Below are 22,641 nucleotides of genomic sequence, written 5' to 3' on the forward strand. Positions count from 1 at the left end.
GCAAATCTAGAGAATGACACACCGAGCAATTGACACGGCAGTACCAAAAAAGGACTTAACAGTATTCAAACTATTGTTAACTTCACCTCCTGTCAAAATAATGATTAAGATTATCCATAGATTAGAGCCTTACATAGAAAAGAAGATGCCAGATGTTCAATCTGGGTCTAAAAAAAGGCCAAGATGCAAGAGACGTTATTGTTGATACCTGCTCATTAGCTGCAAAAGCCAAAGAATGCCAAAAAATAAATCAACATATATTTTAACTGATTATAGAAGGGTCTTCAATTGTGCTAACCATGGGAATCCCATACAAATGAATTGCAAATTCTTGTAATGAAAATCAAGGATCACAGTGGAAAAATGGTATAGGGAAGACCAAACTATAGGTCCACAACCAACAATAAAGTTAATGAGGTGATGGAAATTTCTGCTTTTTAGGATCAACCATCAACAATAGAGGAATCAGTAATCAGGAACTACATCCCAGGATAGCACTTGGCAAAGAAGCAAGGAAGGTTTTGGAAAATATATTTGTATATTGTGATATATCTGTACTGCAGAGATCAAAAGTGTGCAGGCAATAGTTTTTCTGTAATAGAAGCTAAAGTTGGACTTTAACAGGTTTAAAGAAATTTAAAAAGACTTTAAAGAAACAGGATAGGAAGAGTATGGGTGCTTTTCGAATGATGTTGAAGAGATCTCCTGAGAATAGATCATGATGATGATGATGATGATGATGATGATGATGATGATGATGATGGAGGATCAAGTCAGTGCTTATCATTATTGACCAGGTAAGTAGATTTTATCCAACCTGCTGCTTCAAGTCTCCCAATAGCACATCCAATATCACTGTAATTGAGTCCATTTTGTGGCTGATCCATTAGTTGGTTTTCTTGGTTATCCATGTCACTATAGATTTTATGATATTATGGAGAATAAGTAGGTTAGATTAAATTTTTCCCTTCATTTATTCTGATTGGTGGGATTGGTTGCTTTATTTTGTTCAACGATTTTATTGTATAGGTACATTGGGATAGATTCCTCTATTTTCTAATGTATATTTGTTTATTTATACTAGGAGTTACATCTACACTGATTTAATTCTTTTAGGTTTTGAGTACTTCGAAGAATTTTTTACTTAGATCTTATGTCGCTTCAAACTTTTAATGGATTAGACAAATAATGCAGATAAGCCTTTTAATGGCTATTAGCATGGTAGCTAAATTAAACCTTCATGTTCAGACTCAATATTCTTGAGAAAGCCAGATGCAGGGATCAGCATGGTTCATCTGGTCAGCCATAGCAATAAATTTATTATGGTCTCATCCAGGCATTTCTTTTATTCTTATGATATTATAGTACTAATATTTAATCTTCAAGCTTTATCCAAATTTAAAATAAAAGCATTTTTCCATATTAAGTTAATTCACAAGCATATTTAGCCAAGTATATTGTGCATGATGTAATCTAATTGATGTAACCACATGATGTAATTCTCATAGTAAGTGAAATATAATGGGAGCAGATGCTAAAGTGAAATTTTGGTGATGGAAATGTAGAAATGCAAACGTTTATGTATATGACTTTAGAAAACATTGTTCTGTCATCATTGCAATTAAGACAGTTCCATTTCAAAGACTTATGTTGTTGACAAGTGCCTCCATATCAACATTTTGTAACCTAACTGATGACAAAAGCTGCCGGAAATTAATTTAACTTGCACTTTGGGACTGCTTCAGATGTCCCTGCAGGAATTCACTCTAGTTCAGCTAAGCTCAAGATTCAATTCTTTATGGGTATGTTTTAATTTGCAGATTATTAATTGCCCTTAGTGTACATTTATTAGAGAAAATGTCCATTTAAATCATGAGATAGTTTTAAAATAAATATTATTATTTGCCGTACATAATTTTAGCAGATATTCACATTCTTAACAATGTTAGAATTTGGGATATTTCAAGACAGGGTTTGGCAGAAAGCCATTCTTTTCATTCCATCTGGACATGATAAGAACTGCTAAAATTGATGTCTGAATTTGCATTTTTCTCGTCCGTCAATATTCTTTTCCTTTCTGTGATAGGCAAGCCTGTGAATGGGAGTTGTCAGATTTACATTTGTCACAGTTCATACGCTTAGTTTTTTTTTAAGCTAGGGATGGGCTTAATGCCATCAATAAACAAACAAAAATAAAAAAGTTAATACAGAAGAGTCAGTTTCTCTAAGTTCATTATAATGTTTACTAATGTAAAGATTTAAGACACTGAGGGAAGAGATGATGCTCAATGTAACTAGAAAACAAACAAACAAAAAACCTGCTACTTGCTGATTCAATAAAAAGATGAGAGATTTCAATATAACCATCAGAGCAAAATTTTTCCTTGCCGTAATAGTTCCAGTGTTAAACCTGGTTTAGCTTTTCATTTTAGTTAAACCAAATGTTGGTTACTCTGCTGTAGTTATAACATATAACTGCTGTAAGTTCTTAATTGTGGTATAGGAAATAATGCACAATCTATTCCTTTCTTAAACAGGATGGGGAAATTGTGAAGGTAGACTCAAATATTTAAACAAACCAAAGAACTGACAATGTAACACAAAAATCTCTCTCTCAGTGAATTCACTGAAAATTAAACAGGCAGAATGTGGCATATAAAACACTCTTACACAAATCATCCCTGTTGATATATATTCCAAAGGAATACTTGATACTTGAATTTGTCTTCAAAAATATCTGTTTTCTGGGGAAAGCAACAAATTAAGACAAAAGTTAGAAGATGTAATTAAATTCTGTAAATCTGATATTTCAGAATGATATTTTCTTTTTCTGACTGTCCCTGTAAAATGCAGTGAATAGCATAGCCAAGCATGAGGCATTCAGCACCAAATGAATGCATCACTCTCTGACCAGCCCTGAAACAGACAAGTCCATACAGTTTTCCTCAAGTGGGTAAATGTTAAGAGAGAATAATCCAAGTTTCATGATGCAGCAGGACAAAGCTGGGTAGTGAAAATTATGTTGCAGTAGAGTCTTGAAAATATGACTGTAAAAGTTAATCAATAAAATGTCTATTCCTGTCTATTCACTAGAGGCCCCAGCTGCATAGCTTCACACAATCGATACTACAAATTATTACGATTTCCAGGTTCCCACTGGACATTCTGAACAAATCTTTCAAGTGTAACAGGCTTACATCGTGGGGTTGTTGTAGCCTGGCTTCCTTCCTCTGCACTCCCCGCACTTCAAATTTTTGGTGTAGTTTATCAGAAAAAGTAGCAAATTAAATATCTTAAAGCCTCTGAACTTTGTGCAGCTGCTAAATTCTGGATTATTCTTGCTTTCTTTTGTGTTTTCTTGACTTTTTCTTCCAATACTATTTGTACTCATATTAGACAGTCATAATGAGGTAATCATGGAGGAGATAGCTTCACATTTTATTTTGTACATGTGCAAACATATCCCAGTTTTGAAATCCTAAACAACTGAAAAAAAGGCCATAGAGCTATCTGATTATTAACCTACATTTTTCATTCCCTTATTTCCTGAAGTTTTAAATACTCCACATCTGCACGTTTTTTCAACGTTTTAGCAATGTTTACCATGCTGACAGACTGTTCTTTGTGTTCTCCTGCCTTAGGAAAATGATTGCTTCAATATTGCTTTACAGTCCCAAACCTGCTGTATTAGGTCTTTCTGGGGTTTTATACAGACACACACAAGGAACATCTCTATTTTCTCCCTTACTTCCTAGCTTCTCTATGATGATAGTCTATTTTTGAATTTTGCTCCTCAGGAGTGAGAAACTGCCTCCACTCTCAATCCTTTATTATGGATTTGTTTCCCATTTAAGAGTTCCAATCTTGCTAGAAATACTATCACTGTCCATTTGGTAGCTGCATCCCTTTATAATTTCACTGTGTTAATATGGTCAGTTGCTCCTCTTTAAGAGATAGACGGACCAGCCTATTTGCAGTCTCTGTCACTTCCCCTTCTGTTTATTCATAAACCTGTCCATCCTCTTTCAACACTAAGCTGTGTTGTTGGTTTTTTAAAAATATACTTTCACAATATTTACATTTAAACTTGATATGCAATTTTATCTTGAAGTACAGGCAAATGTTTTATTCTAAATGTCTTTTTATGCACATTTTGCTGTTTGTTTTACCTCAGTAGCATATCAGAATATTTGAAAAAGTGCAAAAATCCAAGGAGAACAACATCCTAATCTTTGTATTAGTCTCAGAAATGTAAACCAGGTTGGTTTGCTTCGAAGTTCAGATCAAACAAAATCCTTGTGCATTTCTATTTGGTAGCAATCAATCAAGTAGTGAAGCCAATGTTATCACAGCCATTGCAATTGCACATAAACATGGGATAGAAGATACGATAGTATGCATTCTTGCTTTGTGGCCAGGTGAAATAGAGAAAAGATTTTCCATCTGGGTAGAAGTATAGTACCCTGTCAATTCAAATGAAATTTAACATGGATCAGCATCTAACCAAAATGTGTGGAAAGTTTAAAATTCTGTTCAGCTTTTAGGAAAATAGTTTTAGTGGCCAGCTTATCAGCTAATTTATCGGGCACCTTGGAAACTTTCTGTATTTTCACCATCTCTAACAAGTGGGGTCCTTGGTAATCTGCCACATTAATATTTTTAATAAAAGGCAGCCACTTATCAAGTCTTTGAAGAGTTAAAATGTTACATTAATACAGTGGTACCTTTGTATTCAATTGCTTTCAAACTCATTGAATTTGGTACTTAACGTATTTTGACATGAAAATTTGGCCCAGTACTTTGTTTGGTACTTCTTTATGACTCACTACATTATTCCTTATGGGGAAAAATTGGTTTGGTACTCAACATTTTCAGTACTGATTGCATCTCCTGGAACCAATTAACGATAAATACTGAGGTACCACTGCAATTATACCTGAAGAGGATGCTTGCAAATTTATAAAATAAATATGTAACATGCTAGCAAAGGTTTAATAAGAATCTTTTATATATTTTATTTCAAAACAGTTTTGACTATCATGGTTCAATATTAAAAGCACCTTTCTTAACTACAGATGGTTTTGACTATATTTCTACCTTATATAACACAATTATCCATAGTTCTTAAGAATCTAAAAATTATTTTTACTGTTTGCTCATTATACTAACCTGGATTATACAGTTTTAGTTGTCACGTTTAAGAAGTCTTGCTCTCCTCTTAACTTCTGTTCCACAAATAAAGCACAATCCTCATAAAGGGACTGAAAATGTCACGTAAAAGAACTATAACACAATTTGTATAGCAGAACCAAATCGAAATGTTTATGCAAAATGATGTGAAATACTGTTGGGTACTTCTTCAGTAATATGCAACTATCCCTAAATTTTATTCTCTATAATGAAGATAACAGATCTGTTTCATGACTGCCAAAAACAGCACCACTTTCCAAATTATGGCATTATGAAGATATGATGCCTTAATTTCACTTTATATTAACTCCTCTCATTCAAGATCTATTGCGACAAAAACTTTTGTCAGGGATACTTTTAGGACAAAAAATAACTCGACTACCTTCATGTGCTTGGGAATTCATTCTTATTTGGTCCTCTTTATGTCTCCATCTATCCTTTCAGCAATTCCTTTTACCTACTGGTTGGACAAACTGCAGCCCTAGGACTTCACATAACAGCCATTAGACCACACTACCAACTTTTGGCAGCACAGTTATCCCAAATCAGCAATGCTGTTTTCAACTGTTTGATGAAGAAAATAAAAATAATAAGCAGTAGTTATTAGTAGCTTAGTAGTTTAACACAAGAAAAGAAAAAAGACACTGATTCTTGGAAAAAAGTAACAGGAGGAAAAAACCAGAACGTTCTTGCTCCAGTAATTTTATAGGATAGAATCCTAAACTTTTGTTCTTTCCTTCACAGCATTACAAACTGTTTCCCTCACAGCATTCGAAACAGCTCCAGTCACTGAAAGATTGATCATGCATAATCTGTATCTATCAGCCTTGTGAAGTTAACTAAATAGTGCTTTTTATATAGTGGCTCGCACCCTCTGAAATATCCTGCCAAATTTTTTTTTTCAGAAAGCTCATAACAAGAAGTGCTGGTCATGTGAATGCTGTCCCAACTTTTTTGCTATTCCCTGAAATTATTGTTTGCACATGAAATGGGGATGAAAGGACACAAAATGATAATATTTGTGAGTATTTGTGTCTATGATAAAGAATTTAACAGTTTTTGTCTATTTTCTACAATTTATATATTGTATTACAAACATTTCTTAGTCCTTTCTCACAGTCATCTTGGGAGAATACTAGGCACAGCCTGTCCTCATCCTTGTATCTCATAGGCTCTACTTTATATAACTGCAATCTTATCATTATATTTACAATTTTAAGTGATGGAGGCGTGATTAAATAATTTATTTTCCTTTTTTAAAACCGGTTTATGTTTTATTTTTTTTTGCCTGATGACAGATTCTTGTTTATATGCCAGTACTATTTATATTACTGTCAAAATTTTGGGAAAAGAGGTTTTGGGAACCTCTTTTGCTATGATTAGCTTGTTCCTTGAGGTTCCAGGTAAATGATGAAACAGTTTGCTTGGCATTTTATATCATAATTTCAATGAATGAAACTGTTTCAATCAAATATGCAGACCTATAACTGGGATCCTAAGGATATTTGATGGCCTTACCTGATAGGTTCTGCTCAATAACTTTAATACCATTGTGATCTGATCCAGTGTAATCAGAGGTGTTTATCTTAGGGAAATATTTCACTTCTTACCACAAGTTTTAGATTAGTAAACTTTGTTGTCATCAAAGTATTGGTGATATCTTAGAACTTTTGCAGATCACATTTACTTTTATAAGAATGCAAACAATCCTTGAGCTGCTTAAACTGGAGGCACAATATAACAGGCTTGACCAAAAGAATGCATTATTCAGAGCATTTAATGTTAGAATATAGAAGAGAGAAACACATTCTGTTGAAATGCATACCTTTCATAAGTCACATAAAAACTGCATCCTGAATCATAAACATAGCTTTTTTCATAAACATTAACAAATGTTTAAAAGTCTAAAAGTTTAAAGTTTTCTTAAAGAAAAAAAAAGAGGATGGAGAAATAGAGTTCATTTTAGCAACTTCATATGTTACTCGTTACTCTGACTAGAAGCTCGAACTCTTAAGTTTGCTTTAATTTGGGAGCGTCTTGCTTTGAGGCAGCTTCTTGAATGAAAAAAGACAGAGAATAGGAGCCATATGTAACCTTCAGACCCCAAAAGAAAGAAGATGATGAGAATGCCATTGGCACACAGACAATAAAAAACACTATTTCCCTTCCACACCAGATTTTCACATTTTCTAGAGGTGGGGAGAAATATCAAACGGCTGCTAGTTAATATCAGTTGGGTAGAAAAAAAACGGAAAGTTATTTTTGAATGGAGTATCAGTTACTTGCATTTAATCAATATATTAGTCAATTGCATTAACAAAACACATCACCTGATCAAAACAAACCCTGAACACAGAACTAAAAGAATTAATGCTGACTTCTGGCTAGTCTTCAAGTCTTTCTGAAACATCAAAACAAACAGCAACTCACTTGTAATCACTAATTCTTCGTGAGAATCTATAATGCATTTTCTCAGAGGCTTCAGCATTCTCTCTCTGCCATTTCCTACTGCTCTGGGAAACTGTCTCTGCTCTCTGCTTGCTTAGCTGCCCTTGACTTGCTTTCAAGCTGGATTCCATTAGAAGTTTTTCATCCAGGCTGGCAAATTCTTGGGCTGGAAGATAATAAAAAGCAAGACAGTTTCCAAAGAAGCCAATGATAGGGGTTTTTTGTTGTTGTTGTTTATTTCTTTGTTTAATCGCACAGTTAATTCAATGAAACTGGATCTAAATTTGTGCTTTATAGGTTTAAGTAAACCCATTATGCTTCCCAGTTATTAACAGGCGTAAAATATTTTAAAATGATTTTTAGAGGCCCAAATTTTTATTTTAAAGTTATTGATGCACCAGTCATATTCTTGTTTGGATCAAGAAAATTAAATTAAATTCAGGGCGATTAATTACCAGGCAAATAATTGTAGGGTTTTAGCTTTAATAGTTTAAAAGTGGCTGACTGCTTTCAAATTCATTATCCATGCAAACATACAATTTCTAGATTCATATTTCTTTATAGTAGACATGATTTGCTTTATTTCAAAAGTACCTTTCTATTAATAACTCTCTCTCCCTTTTCATTTTCCTGTTTCCATTCTATGCCTTGTAAATAATTAAAACAGAAACTGAAAACTTCTGGGTCACTATCCCCCCCCCCCATTATGTAGAGTACCCCATACTGTAAACAAATTCTCTTCCAAGGTCATCCAATAGATGGCACTCTTTCATTAGAGCAAAGACTCTGGAGCGGTATGTTTCAAGCTATCTCAGAAAAAATAAGCAATTTAAGACAAAGACATTTTTCCTTTGTTCTTTTGTTGACCACATTCTAAGAAATATATACATATATATGTGTATATTTAAATATTTGTCCCTTAGCAGAGATATACAGTTGACTGATCTGGTGTTGATGCTGTTGTTTTTACAAAAAAGCTTTTTTAAAAATACAGCCTCAGATATACAAATGTTTATTGAATTATGTAGTTCAAGTTTAATGAGGTATAGAATTACATTTCAGAATAAACATGTATCAATGAAGAATGGTTCATTTTCAAAAGTGAAGCCTATTAGTAAAGGTTGTGCAAATAATACAAATCTTAAAAAGGAAGAAAATGCTGAGGAACCTTGTTGAAAAAGCATCAAAGCCAAAATTAAGAAGGTCACATTTTATATATGGCAAAGTTTATCAAATATTATCCTTTTAATAATCCTATTAGTCTGGCAAAATGTGTAAATTAGGCTTCAATTAATTCAGAAAAAAAGGGATAGGACCATAACCAGTCTTGTCAGAGAAAAAAATTGGCTAGTTTTTATAAATATCTTACATATTTTAAAACAATTGTAATTATCCGATGAGCTGACTATAAATTAAAGTATTTAGTCAACAATTAGGAATATTTGGAACAATCAAACGTGGCTTTCCTCTTCAATAAAAATACAGTGCTAAAAGCATTCTATCCTGTAACAATTGTATTCAAGAAACATCTAAAATGAATATATTATATATGTTTAGAGGTGAGATTATATTAAATGCAGCACTAGAGAGCAGTCCTAATGAAAATATCAATGCATTTAGTTTAGAAAGCTGATGTTTTCCAGGCTGCAATAGGAAATTGAGAAGAAAGATTAACTGCAATTATTAAATTTTTTAAAATGCAATACAAATATCAAGAAGGAAGAAAGAGGGGAGAAAACTATTTTAGCATCACAAAAATACAAGCATATCAGCTGGTAGATGCCTACACTCATACAAAGAAAGCTAGATGCTTGAATAAAACTAAATGATTTCTTGTTTATTCTGAAACTGGGCTTGGCATTAGGAATATTCCATGCCATAAAATATTGTATCTACATATTTCAGGCTAGTTTGAAGATTGCCTTTTGGGAGGGTGGGGTGGGTGGCAAAATGTACCCATTCAAGTAATTAAAATTATAAATGCAGGAACACTGCTGCTAATCTTTATAACTCCCAAATGCAGGTGGCTTTACAAACAATTCCATTTCTTGAAAGTAGCTGTTATGCCTGCGAATTCTGCCTTCTGACTTGCTGGTCTGAGATAAAGCTAATTTGAAGTACTGCCTGCTATTTTTTTTTCCTTTACAGAACAAACCCATGGATATAAATATCAAGGTTTGTACATTTTCTAGGGAACTTGCCCTTTCCTACCAATAAAGCCTATTTATGTTCCCAATTCTCTGAAGAATGTCTTCTAATTCATAGTGTGCTGGTTGAAAAGGGTTAAATTATTTTAAGTTTACCTATGCCTTGGACTTGAGCCTCTGCTGATCCCAAGCCAGAGGCACGAGCAGCTGCATGCTTTATTTACAATCCCTTTGTCAGACTTACAACTGCCTCAGGCTATAACATAGTGTACCTAATGTTCAAACTGGCAGGTAATCTTATGTCAAACATACTTCTTTGATTTAAAGTGATCAATAGATTCTTGTAAAGAGGTAATTTCTCTGATGTTTCCACCTTGCCTTTCTTACAGGTGATTCACACAAAAGCCTGCTTATATGATGTACAAACAATAAACAGAAAGCTATAATCATGTTTTTTCAGATGTTTCCGGTGCACAACGATTTTGGATCAATACCCTGTGTAATACAATTATCTGCAATGATCTGGTTGTATTGAAAAAGAATTTGCAGCAAACCTCTAGGGGGTTTTATCCAGAAACATGTGTCTAGCAATGTTGTGAATAGTGGAAGAGAAAATTAAGGGTTTGACACAGGCTGTCCATTACGTTCCAAATGACTTCATTAATATTTTATTTGCTAAAAATCATATCTTTCAAAACTTTACTATAGGGGAGGATCTGTTATGCTAAAGGATGATAATGAGGCCATGTCCTTTCAATATTGACTATTTCCTGAAAAACACCTCTTAACATAGAAGCCAGATGCCGGGCCTTTACATCTCAGGCAAAACCTATCGGAAGGAAATTATTGGCTGTGCCTGAGTGACTCTTTGAATGCTTGACAAAACAAAATGGGAAATTCTGTTTGTCCTCTGAATCTGCATGGTTACTATGCATGTGAGAACAGCTCTTTGTCTTCAAAAGGACTCAAGCCATCAGTTTCTGAGCTACTACCTTTTTATACTGACAGTTGAGCAACATAAAGACAATTTTAACCATCACACATGCTAAACATCCTGTGTTTGATAAGTGTGTGTCTGCACACATTTTATTTGATTTATAAATTCTGTAATAAGCAAATGTGCAAAACTCAGTAAGCTGAAATGCCTCCCCTCCCAATATATATATTTCACACTATCCAATGGCGTGCAGAAACAAAGGAACACAGTTGTGTTTATTTCTATTTGATAAAGCTGCTTTCTCCAGCTCTAAATTCCCCCTAAAGCCAGACAGGGAACCTTTTGTGTTCATTTGATTACAGCAATCTTTTGTCCATATGATTGATATTTCTATTCTATTACGCAGTGCCAAATTCACAGTGCAGTAATATTACTATTTTCATATGTTATTACCTTGTCTTTTTGCATTGCTTTCCTGTACATCTTGCAGTTTGGTTTTACCTGCTGAATCTCAGTTCCAAATCAGACGGCATTTTCTCTTCTGTTCTCTCTCTGTCTCTCTCTCTGTCTCTCTCTCTCTCTCTCTCTCTTTTTCTGAATATTTTCAGCTTCTTATCCATATTGTCAAAGACCTCCACCTCAGACATTTTAGCTTTGATATTGTCTATTGCTTGCAAAAGAGCTGGGGCGCTCGGAAGCTCAATTCGATTGCATATTGCCTGTGAAAACAAAAACATTCCAAGAATATCTATACTATTTATAAGGAAATTTTTCTTTCAATTTTTAGCCTGCTTTTTTCATCAACAGGATAAAAAATGTATACCTTTTCTCATTAGCAAAAAGGTCATGTTCTGACTTGTTCTATATGATCAAAAGTTCTACATATTTTACATTAGCCCCCACCTCAAAGTTTGTGAAGGGAAAATTTTGCAATGAATGATTAATGCACTTTTTGTAACCTTCTGCAACACATATCCAGCTATTAAGAAAGTAACTGAATTTGTAAAAAGAGACTCCCAGGAGATGGGAGTAAGACAAACTTCTATCGTCCTATTTTCTCCCTAATTAAAATGTTTTAATTATAAAGCGATATCCCTGCATTGTAATTGTTACAAGATACAAAATACAGGAGACTTTTGTTGTTCTAGCAATGTTCTTATTATGCTTATATATCAGCACTGCCATTTTAAAGCATCTTTAATTTTTGAATATTCAGCTTATTTGAGAATATTGAAATGCAAATGAATAAACAGTTCTGAGGGATTGAAAAGTTCACGAAGAAAATAATTTTCATATTACCCAGAAGAGAAAATTCACAAGCATCTGTGCTACGTTGGCTTAGTGCCACACCTTGATTCTCTATCATGCTCCATCATGCTTCTTTTAATCTGAATATTTAGTACTCTTTCATGTCTTAATTACAGCAAATTGCACACAGTTGGCACCATTTCTTGAAATTAATCCCAGAGTACTTTGTTTCTGTCAAGCACACTGAAAGCCTTGGAGAATAATAGTAAATGTTATTGCAGATCTAAATTTAAATGACTGTCTATGTATTTAACTTAAGCCTTTAATTATTCGTGCTGCACTGTTTTTGGTTCGTATATTAAACATTTTTCATTGAGAAGTTAAAATTGCAAGAGACAGTTTAAAACCTGCAGATATGTTTAGATGTAAAGTTAACTTGACAATAATTATTTGTGCTAACTTATTTTTTCAGGTGTGTAAAAATTGGACAGCATATAATATGCTGACAAGATTTCATTTCCCTTTTCATCATCAGTGATTATTTTTTTTAAAAAACCCAAAAAGGTCAATATTATTTTTAGAAATATGTTTTGTACTTCGATGTGTTTGTGTGTCTGAGTATGTATGTGTATGTATCTTTATGTATCTGTGCATTCTTACATGTGGATGTAAGAGATGTATTTCTGCATCAAGCATGCTTCTGTAAAATAGGAAGGTCTGCCTGCAGTCAGAAAATACAGGTTTTGTCATGGTAGCCTTTAGATTTAGCTTGTTTAACCACTGTTAGAAAAGCTGCTTTAACAAAATGGAAATATATAGAATGGCTCCTAAGCTTCTACCACCTGCTTCACATAATATATATTTTTTTTGCAATTTTTCTTTGGAAGAAGGAAAGATAGATGCCTGATTATAAATGTATACACCCTGAGTTACTAGACAGCACAAATTTTTGTTTTCTTTTTGCTTTTGGAATTCACACACATGCATGCATACGAACAGAGAGAATATTGATATCTTAAATGGTGCAAATCCCAGCTTCTCATACATTTGCTTGCACTTTAAAAGTGATTTCTGTTTTGCGCATTTTTCTCATTGTCAGGACATGCTCGATCTTCCTTACTACAAAGTTTCTTGGCACCTGCAAAGTCCATTTCCAGCTGTGCCACCTGCCATTCTAGATGAGGACATCCCACATTCTATTTCTGGCAGAAGTTCCTGCATTTAGATTCAGTGCTTGCAAAGAGCTTCCCTAGACTTTTCTATCTCAGTAAGTTGTTTGCTTTCATGATCATGTATTTCAGGTGTCAGGATTTCAAACCTGTCATTTCTGGTTCTCAGACTCCACTAGAGAAATACTATAATGCCTTTTTACATTTTCCCCCCAAATAAGTTTTTAGCATCTATAGTGAGAATGCAATTAACTCCTATTATATCCTCAGAGAAGAATGTTAATGCAATCTCAGAAGTTGAACTCTCCTGAAGTAGATTCTACAAAAGATCAAATATATGCTGCTCTGCAAGTAATGTGGAGCTTTAGTTTAGAATAGAAAATAACCCTGAAGAATCTGCCTTGCCTTTAACAGTGCATTGTTCCCCTACCACCACCAAATGCAGGAGTTAAAGCACATGTGATACACAAGATTTGTAATTGCAAGGGGTTTCCCCCCTTCAACTTTAAAACAGTTACAGGATCTAGTAAATCAAAGGTATTAGAGAAGAAAGCGTTATTTCCTCAGACTAAATTTGGATACAGACAGAAGACAAGCTTCTATTTATATTAATAATAATATCAGAGTTGGAAGGGACCTTGGAGGTCTTCTAGTCCAACCCCCTGCCCAGGCAGGAAACCCTACACCATTTCAGACAAATGGCTATCCAACATTTTCTTAAAAATTTCCAGTGTTGGAGCATTTACAACGTCTGCAGGCAAGTTGTTCCACTGATTAATTGTTCTAACTGTCAGGAAATTTCTCCTTAGTTCTAAGTTGCTTCTCCTTGATTAGTTTCCACCCATTGCTTCTTGTTCTACCCTCAGGTGCATTGGAGAATAGTTTGACTCCCTCTTTGATTGAGGATGCTTTCAGAGAAGGTTATTACAGCACAAGCGCTCTAGATACTTTGCAGATATTTTGGCAGACAGAGTCAGGTAATATCTACTCCATGTAATTCACCTTTGTTTTCTTATTCCAGTTAAGAAAGAATGCTGCACCATGGATATTGATTAATATTGATAATAGTTGTCAGTCTGAAAAAGTTTTCCCCACTGTAAATCTAGTGGCAGCATCAATAGCTAATTGATGTTTTGGAAACTGCAGAAAGATTGAACTAAAGACTCATCTTCCAATAGACTGTGATCTGTGTTGCTAGATCACAGTCCTAAAACTTATTAATGACAAGGGAAAAGAAGCCCTATCTTGTGAGAGTCAGGTACAAATCACCTCTGTCCTATGACTTCATCTAATGCCCAACAATTTATTCTGTGCATATGGATTCCTGCAGTTTCAGTGTTGAGGCTCTAATATCATTATATAAATAGATAATGATTTGCACTAAGAAAGGGTTTCTTGTAGAAATAGTGTCCTTGTCATGCGTTAATATTATTCTTGTTTCTTTCAGTTCATCTTATCAGCTATCTGAATTTGGGTAACAGCCAGATAGGTCCTTTTCGCCAACTGAGTTATCAGCTAACAGAGCCCAGGTGTCTGAATCCACATTTACAAAAGTGAGACACAGATGGTGAATGTTAAACCACTAATTTACCAGTGTGCATTTCTTATATTCATTTTTCACTTGCATACAGTGAAATCCCACACAGGGAGACTAAGAACATACTATACTTAGATATCATAAATGAGACACAAGGAAAGAAGCAGCTGTATAAGGGGGGAAAAACCTACCTTTGGCTTTGAAGAAAAAATACATCAGAAAAAAAATGTCTATTCTCGCAGTGGCCTACCACACGCCAGTCAGAAGCAATAGTTAACCCTAGTAATCTCTGATAGCCAAATAGTCCAAAAATTTGTCTAATCATTATTTAAATCTAAGCTAGTTATTTTCATTGCATCCTTAGTTGTTGTTATAGAACGCAAGGACAAGCAGTTATTCTTATACCATGAAAATTCAATCCATACATAGTTGTTCATTAGAAACCACAATAATGCTGTGTGTCATGTAATTGCATAAATGATAGAAATTGAATAATTTGTGTACTTTCCATGATGCATGTGACATCTCCCTCCCTTTTGCCTCCTGTAGAGATCTGGAGAAGAGCAATTAACTTTGCCCATCTTTATCATTCTTCTAGACATCATCTATAGAAGATAGACCTATAGAAGATGCACAACGGAATGTTCCAATTTGTCAGGATGCTCAGGGGACTGAATAGATCCACAGAACGCGCCTTCACTACCAGCTTTATTTTGTTTTTTTAAGGAAAACATAATTTTTGCCTTCTCTATTCTGTTTTAATTAGTTGACTTAATTTAATTCACCTCACTAAAGTTTTAAAATAAAAAAAGTGATATGGATGCTACAATTGCATGATTAATGATTAATAACAACAATATGGAATTGTTTCAAACCAAATTCACTGGGGAAAAAAGATTGTTGTATTTTGAAAAGGGAAGAGATGGAAACAAAGATTATGCTTTCTTCATTCCACATGTTATGGTTTATACAACAATATCTTAGAAAAGTAGGTAATACAAAATATAGCAAATAAAGTATTGGCTGGGCCAAGTGCTAAAATCATATTATACCAATATTATACTATTTTTACTAGTTTCTGTTTTACCTCTAAGTACACTCCAAGGTGAGGCTATTAATAAATGGTTGTCTATCTTATTAGACTCAATTCTGCTAAGTTTCAAAGATCATTTAAAGTTGTTCAGGTGCTGCCTCCACTGCACACGTACATACTCACTCTCTCTCTCTCTCTCTCTCACACACACACACACACACACACACACACACACACACACACACACACACATATATCCGGGTACATTTATTAAGATAAAGGAACAAAAATCAACCAAACAATTTGTTTATTTGTTTTGTTTTGTTTTGTTTTCCTACACCAAAAATTGAGCTGGTGTAAATGGTAATAACAGCAGTGCACTTTCACAGAGAAAAGCAAAACAGACTATAGAAAGGGGGAAAAAATGCTCTTACTTTGTGTGCAAAGATTAATGGATTTTCTGCCCTCTGACAAGGTTTGTTAACAAGCCAAAGACATGTGTATGGGGAAGACTTCAAGACACTGTAAATAAAAAGATCAATGTGGAAATCAAGTTCCTTTCCAAAGATGTTAAGTTCTCTCTAAGGGCATTCTGCAAGGACCACCAATACAGCTAATTTCAGAATTTTGTTAAGCCTGGCTTTTTTACCCTTCTTATCCCTTCCATAATGTACAAGTGGTGTTGCTTTTTCCCCCTCTTAAAATGAACATTGAATAATAATATGCTTGCATATACTTAACTTTTGTGAGCGAAACATGAACACAATGATTCTGATTGCTTTTTCTTCTTCTTCTGTATCTTTGAGCATGACTTTGTACATCTGCAATCCATGTGTACAAATAGGAAGGAGCCTAGTAATTATTTGAGAATAAGTATCCCAACTGGGACACTCGCTCAGAAGCAGATCTATGGTTGCCGCATGGTGTTTCTTTCAGTAGAAACAAATGTAACTGTCTTACAAGGAATCAGGGAAAGGAATGAATATCATGCTACCCTCAGTAGTGCCACAGGGCAATGGGGTTGTTGGAGCATTCCAGTTGAGCGACAGAACTACGTAGTAAGACAATATAGAATCACCCAATAAGACAATTAAAGTCAGCACATATTCAGAAATATAACTACATTTGTGAATCGTGTATAACCTCTTTCCTGAGGTTTTCCTAATTGTTTCTAGACCGGATCTAAGCAAATATATGGAGTCTCATCTCCTCAACTTGATCTTCTGTACAGTTGTGGTAGTCCAAGCATTAATCTCGCCCTAGAATAATCAATTATTAAGAAGGAGTCATGTCTGGTTTCTGCTCTGCATCTTCCTTGTAATCAATCTTACTTTATTTTCAGCATCAAAAGATATTCTGTTTTTTTTATATCAGTCTTCTCAACTGACTTTTCTCAGATATGTATTCTTCAACTTGGGAAATCTTCAGCAATGCGTCTGAGGGTTAAAGTTCACACATTGAGAAAGGCTATTTTAAAATTTTGCCTAATATGGTTTCTCTATTTAACTTACGGTACTTTTTCTTCATCTCTTATTTTTTTTATCATAAGCCTCTTTGGAGCCTCCTTACAAGCTATGGGACATGGTAAACTATTGCTAATATTATCTAATTTATCCTTTAGTCAATTTTGGAAGACCATCATGCACATGTAGAGGGAGGTTGGCAAACATGCTGCGGGTGTGTAGGTACATAGATACCAATGGAGAAAAAGGCCTGAAAGATTCATTTGTTGGGATATGAGAATCAAACAAAAGATGAACTGCCCCTCCTTAATCTCCAAGATGCTACAAGCCATATATTTTATCACTTTCTGCTTCCTATGAATCATCAGATACTTATTGTCTAAGCTGTTCAGGTATATTCTGACATTTTCAGATGAGTTTTTATAATCCTCGTGGTGTGACCAGAACAATCTGGAACTGAACACATTCAAAACCGTAGAAATGGTGGTGGACTTTAGGAGAAACCCTCCCATACCACCACCTCTTACAATTCTAGACAACACAGTATCAACAGTGGAGACCTTCAAATTTCTAGGTTCTACCATATCTCAGGACCTAAAATGGACACCCAACATCAAAAACGTCATCAAAAAAGCACAACAAAGAATGTTCTTTCTGCACCAACTCAGAAAGCTCAAACTGCCCAAGGAGCTGCCGATACAGTTCTACAGAGGAATTGTTGAATTTGTCATCTGCACCTCTATAACTGTCTGGTTTGGTTCTGCAACCCAACAAGACAGACACAGACTTCAGAGGATAATTAGAACTCCAGAAAAAACAGTTGCTACCAACCTGCCTTCTATTGAGGACCTGTCTACTGCACAAGTCAAAAAGAGGGCTGTGAAAATATTTACAGACTCCTCATATCCTGGACATAAACTGTTTCAACTCCTACCTTCAAAACGACACTATAGAGCACTGCACATCAGAACAACTAGACACAAGAACAGTTTTTTCCCGAATGCCATCACTCTGCTAAACAAATAATTCCCTCAACACTGTCAAATTAATTTCTAAGTCTGCATTACTATTAATCTTCTCATGGTTCCTATCACCCATCTCCTCCACTTATGACTGCATGACTGTAACCTTGTTGCTGGTATCCTTACAATTTATATTGACTGTTTCCATATGACTATCATTAAGTGTCATACCATATGATTCTTGATGAATGTATCTTTTCTTTTATGTACACCGAGAGCATATGCACCAAGACAATTTTCTTGTGCGTCCAATTACACTTGGTCAATAAAGAATTCTATTCTATTCTATTCTATTCTATTCTATTCTATTCTATTCTATTCTATTCTATTCTATTCTAGCCTAGCCTAGCCTAGCCTAGCCTAGCCTAGCCTAGCCTAGCCTAGCCTATCAAAATGAAGAACCTCTGCCTTAGCTTTTATGGATCTGAATTTTTTTCTTGCCTTTTTTATTTATCGTATCTGATACCCTTACGACCCACCACCTAAAATAAACAAAAACAAAAACTTATCATCTTTATCCAGGCTTTCCTATATATACTAAGCACAAAAGAGCCATATCAAACAACTTTGCATGATTGATAGTCAAGAAGCAACATGTATTAAAGCAAACATCCAAAAATCATAAGATCTTAAAGAACCAAAATAAAAAAGAAACAGAGGACAAAATGAATTTCTCACCTGCATGAGAGCAATTTTAAATTTCCTGTTGTGAGAACCTGAGACATTTGTTCACTATAATACAGCTTGCCTTCTCAGAAACAAACATTTAAATAGAACTTGTTTTACATTCTTTTTCTCTTTTTCCATTTGATTTTTTTTCCTGGGGTTTGTTTTGATTGTCTTGTCTTGCAAGTCATCATGTAATCCACTGATTCTTTGCAAGGCCAAAAGAGGCATGATATGCCAGACCTACAAAGGAAGATTTCAATAGACATTGAATAGTAACCATAGTTGTTCAGATTGTGTTATGATGCTTGGCAAAAGTGCATATCTTGAGCTCAATTCTCAAGATTGTTATACTGAATCTTCTACTGTTACAGAATAGCTAAGTAAACTGTTCCATGGTGACTAAATTTGCCATTTATTATGACAGCACCCATCCAAGCACACAATATGTATTTAGTTATAATATTTTCTTCAGGGTAATGGCCTTAAAAAAAACCCTCTAGATTATGGGAAATTTTGATATATTACAATCAACAGTATCATCAATTTTCAAGCCCAATAAGGACTGGTATAAAAGGACTCTTCCAGAAACTATCCTTGGAAATTGAAAATTGATGATAGTAAGATATCAAATATTATTAGTATGAAAAGCTTGCAATGATTATTGAACAAGAAGATGTTTAATCTAACTATTGGGATGATAACGGTTTAATAGTTTCCTATGTTGGCCCTTTTGGAAATCTGCTATGTTGCTTGAGTTCCTGTGTTCAGAATTGTTTGTGTAAACTTTGCCATCACTTGCTAATAACTCAACCAACAACACTTCAGAGCACTATCCACAGTCTCAGCCAGTAACTGAAGTAGTAGTCCATATTTAAGCCTCTTTATAATCATTTTTCCTTCTATGTGTAGTCTAGATTAAGGATGCACTGGGCAAACTGAAAAAAGTCTTTTTAGGAATTTTGACTAACTGCTTCAAATTTAGAAGAATCAATGTGGCTTAGCTGTATCCCATAGTGCAAGAAGATATTCTACATGTCTGAAGGAGAAGAAGAAAGTGATATCTAATTATCTCTTATGAAAGAAGTAAACAGCCAATTTACTTCCTTCTAAATTCTAATATAAAACCACCAGCCCAGGGATGAAATGCTCCCGGTTCGGACCAGATCAGGTGATCCGGAAGCGATGTGGGCAGGTAGTTCAGAGAACCGGTAGCAAAAATCCCTCCCCCACCCCTGCCCAAGCCCACTCAATTGCCCGGTCCCCACTTGCCTACTTTGCAACTTGCTGCTTCTTTCAGGCTCGCTCGCTGCCTTGTTTTGCTTCGGCTGCTGTAATCAATTGCATCAACTAGCAACTTAATCTGCCTGCCTGCAATCCATCTCACTGGTGAGCAACTCAATCTGCCTGTCTTGTCCTTTGAATTGGATAAGTAACTGGGGGAGGGGGGGGAGAGCTTTAAAGAAATAGTTAATTGGGTGTTGTTTTTTTAGGACATAGCAATTTAAAGTTAAGGAAGTTTTAAATTTAGCTGTTTTTATCGAAAAATATAAATAAAATAAAATAATAAAATAAAATATTTGTGCAGCTTTCTGAGATTTGGTGTGTTTCTGTAGTGTTTCACTCTAGCTACACAAACATACAAAATCTCACAAAACTGTATGTGGTATTTTGTGTGTGTGCGTGAGTCAGTTGTATTGTGTTGCGTTGTGTGTGTAAAGTGTAAAAGTTGGGTTTTGAGCTTTTTGTGGCTGTGTGAGGTTCCTGCTTGTTGCAGGGGCCATTTTGGATGAAGTGCAGCTGCTTTTACATTGTGTGTGAGTCTGTTGTGTTGTGTTGTGTTTCGTATGTGTATAAAGTATGAAAGTTAGTTTTTGGTACCTTTTATTGTTTTGTGTACTTTGTTTATTATTTTAACTATTTATTGTTATTGGCCATGCCCACCCAATCACCTGATCACCAAGCCACACTCACCAATTAAGCCACGCCCATTGAACTGGTAGGAAAATTTTAGATTTCACCCCTGCACCAGCCCCTAGAAGAGGAAAGACTTACGTTCTCTTTGCTGAAGAAAGAATTGCGGGTTTCAACTGGTCTCCAGTTGTTTTTTCTATTCTTATGCTATCGTATCTTTCAGTCTTTCCAGTCATGATGCCCTCCACCTGTATCTGAAAATTGTAATTTCAACAAATCTGGAGATATGGTTGGATGAACTCTGGTATATGCATTTTTAACTATGGAATGGAATAAAGAAGGGACATAAACAGTTCCCTTATAATTGGTAGAGCTTTCTTCTTTTACATTTCTATTATAATTTATATTTTTTAAATTATTGGAGGCAGAAAAAAGTGTTACCCACTCTAATCACACTCTAATCTAATCTAATCTAATCACACTTCGCTTCTTGCTATGCTATAGAGCCCCTGACTACAACATCGCACATGCGAAGATGGTAACCACACTACTAACATGGGCCACCTCTTGCCCATATTCTCTCATCTTCCTGGGAGACCTCAATCTACCTCTTATTAACTGGATAACAAATGAATATACAACTGAACCCATCCATACTACTCTGTACAATGCTGTTACAAATCTAGGTCTTGATCAACTAGTAACTAACAATACAAGACTCAACAACTGCCTTGACCTCATCTTCTGCAACAACGCAAACTCAATTTATGGACTACAAATAAAAGAACTCTTTTCCAACAGCGACCACAGCATGATAGACTTTTGTCTCAATATATGCCCTTAGAAAAATTGTCATAATAATAGTAATCCAATCTAGAAATTTCAAAAAAGCCAACTATGACCTTATAAACGTCAACCTCTCATCTGACTGGCAAAATCTATTCTCATCCTGTATCACTACTGAAGAGCACTACATAGTTTTCCTACTTGAAGTCAATAGAATCATTAACCTCTATGTACCACAAACCACCATAATCAGAAAAAACAAATTACCCATATCAATAAAAAAGCTCCAATCCAAAAAAAAAAAAATCCCTCTGGCGAAGAAACAAAATTGGCTAAATTTATCCTGTAATTTACAACTTCTTCACTGCAAAAACATATGGACCACAAATCTTGATAAGAGCAAAGCAATAGATGCAATTTACATAGACTTCTGTAAAGCTTTTGGCTCTGTGATACATGACAAACTTCTCCTAAAACTAAAATCCTAAGGCATCTCTGGACCCCTCCACAACTGGATAACAGCATTCCTGTCAAACAGACAACAAATGGTCAAAATAGGCAATGCCCTATCAAATCCTGTTCCTGTCAATAGTGGCGTTCCCCAAGGCAGTGTTCTTAGACCAACACTCTTCATATTATACATTAATGATCTCTGTGACCATATTATAAGTAATTGTGTTCTTTTCGCTGACAATGTTAAATTATTCAACATTACCAACAATACAGCTACCCTTCAAAAAGACCTTGCCTTTGTGTTGGAATGGTCAAAAACTTGGCAACTCCAAATCTCAACCAGCAAATGCTCTGTCTTACACATTGGAAAAAAGAATCTGAACACTAAATACAAGCTTGATGGTCATTACCTTGTAGATGATCCCCACCCCTTTAAAGCCCACTGCAACTACTTCGCAAAAAAGTCTTTAAGAGTTGTAAACTTAATCTTGCGTAGCTTCTTCTCCAGAAACACTACACTACTAACCAGAGCATATAAAACATTCGCTAGACCAATTCTTGAATACAGCTCGCCTGTCTGGAACCCATATCTCATTTCGGACATTAATACAATTGAGCATGTCCAGAA

At 35.0% G+C, this 22,641-nt stretch overlaps 1 long non-coding RNA gene across 1 annotated transcript in view; it reads right to left on the reverse strand.

The window, feature by feature from the left end:
- Window positions 1-7,766, reverse strand: part of LOC131196061 (uncharacterized) — a 59,741-nt gene extending 51,975 nt beyond the window's left edge. The window contains exon 1 of the long non-coding RNA XR_009154616.1: window positions 7,621-7,766. This is a non-coding gene — a long non-coding RNA (uncharacterized LOC131196061). The remainder of the gene's footprint in view (window positions 1-7,620) is intronic.
- Between the last annotated feature and the right edge of the window lie 14,875 nt (window positions 7,767-22,641).

This window comes from Ahaetulla prasina, chromosome 3 (genome assembly GCF_028640845.1).
Source record: "Ahaetulla prasina isolate Xishuangbanna chromosome 3, ASM2864084v1, whole genome shotgun sequence".
In the NCBI taxonomy this organism is placed as follows: domain Eukaryota; kingdom Metazoa; phylum Chordata; class Lepidosauria; order Squamata; family Colubridae; genus Ahaetulla; species Ahaetulla prasina.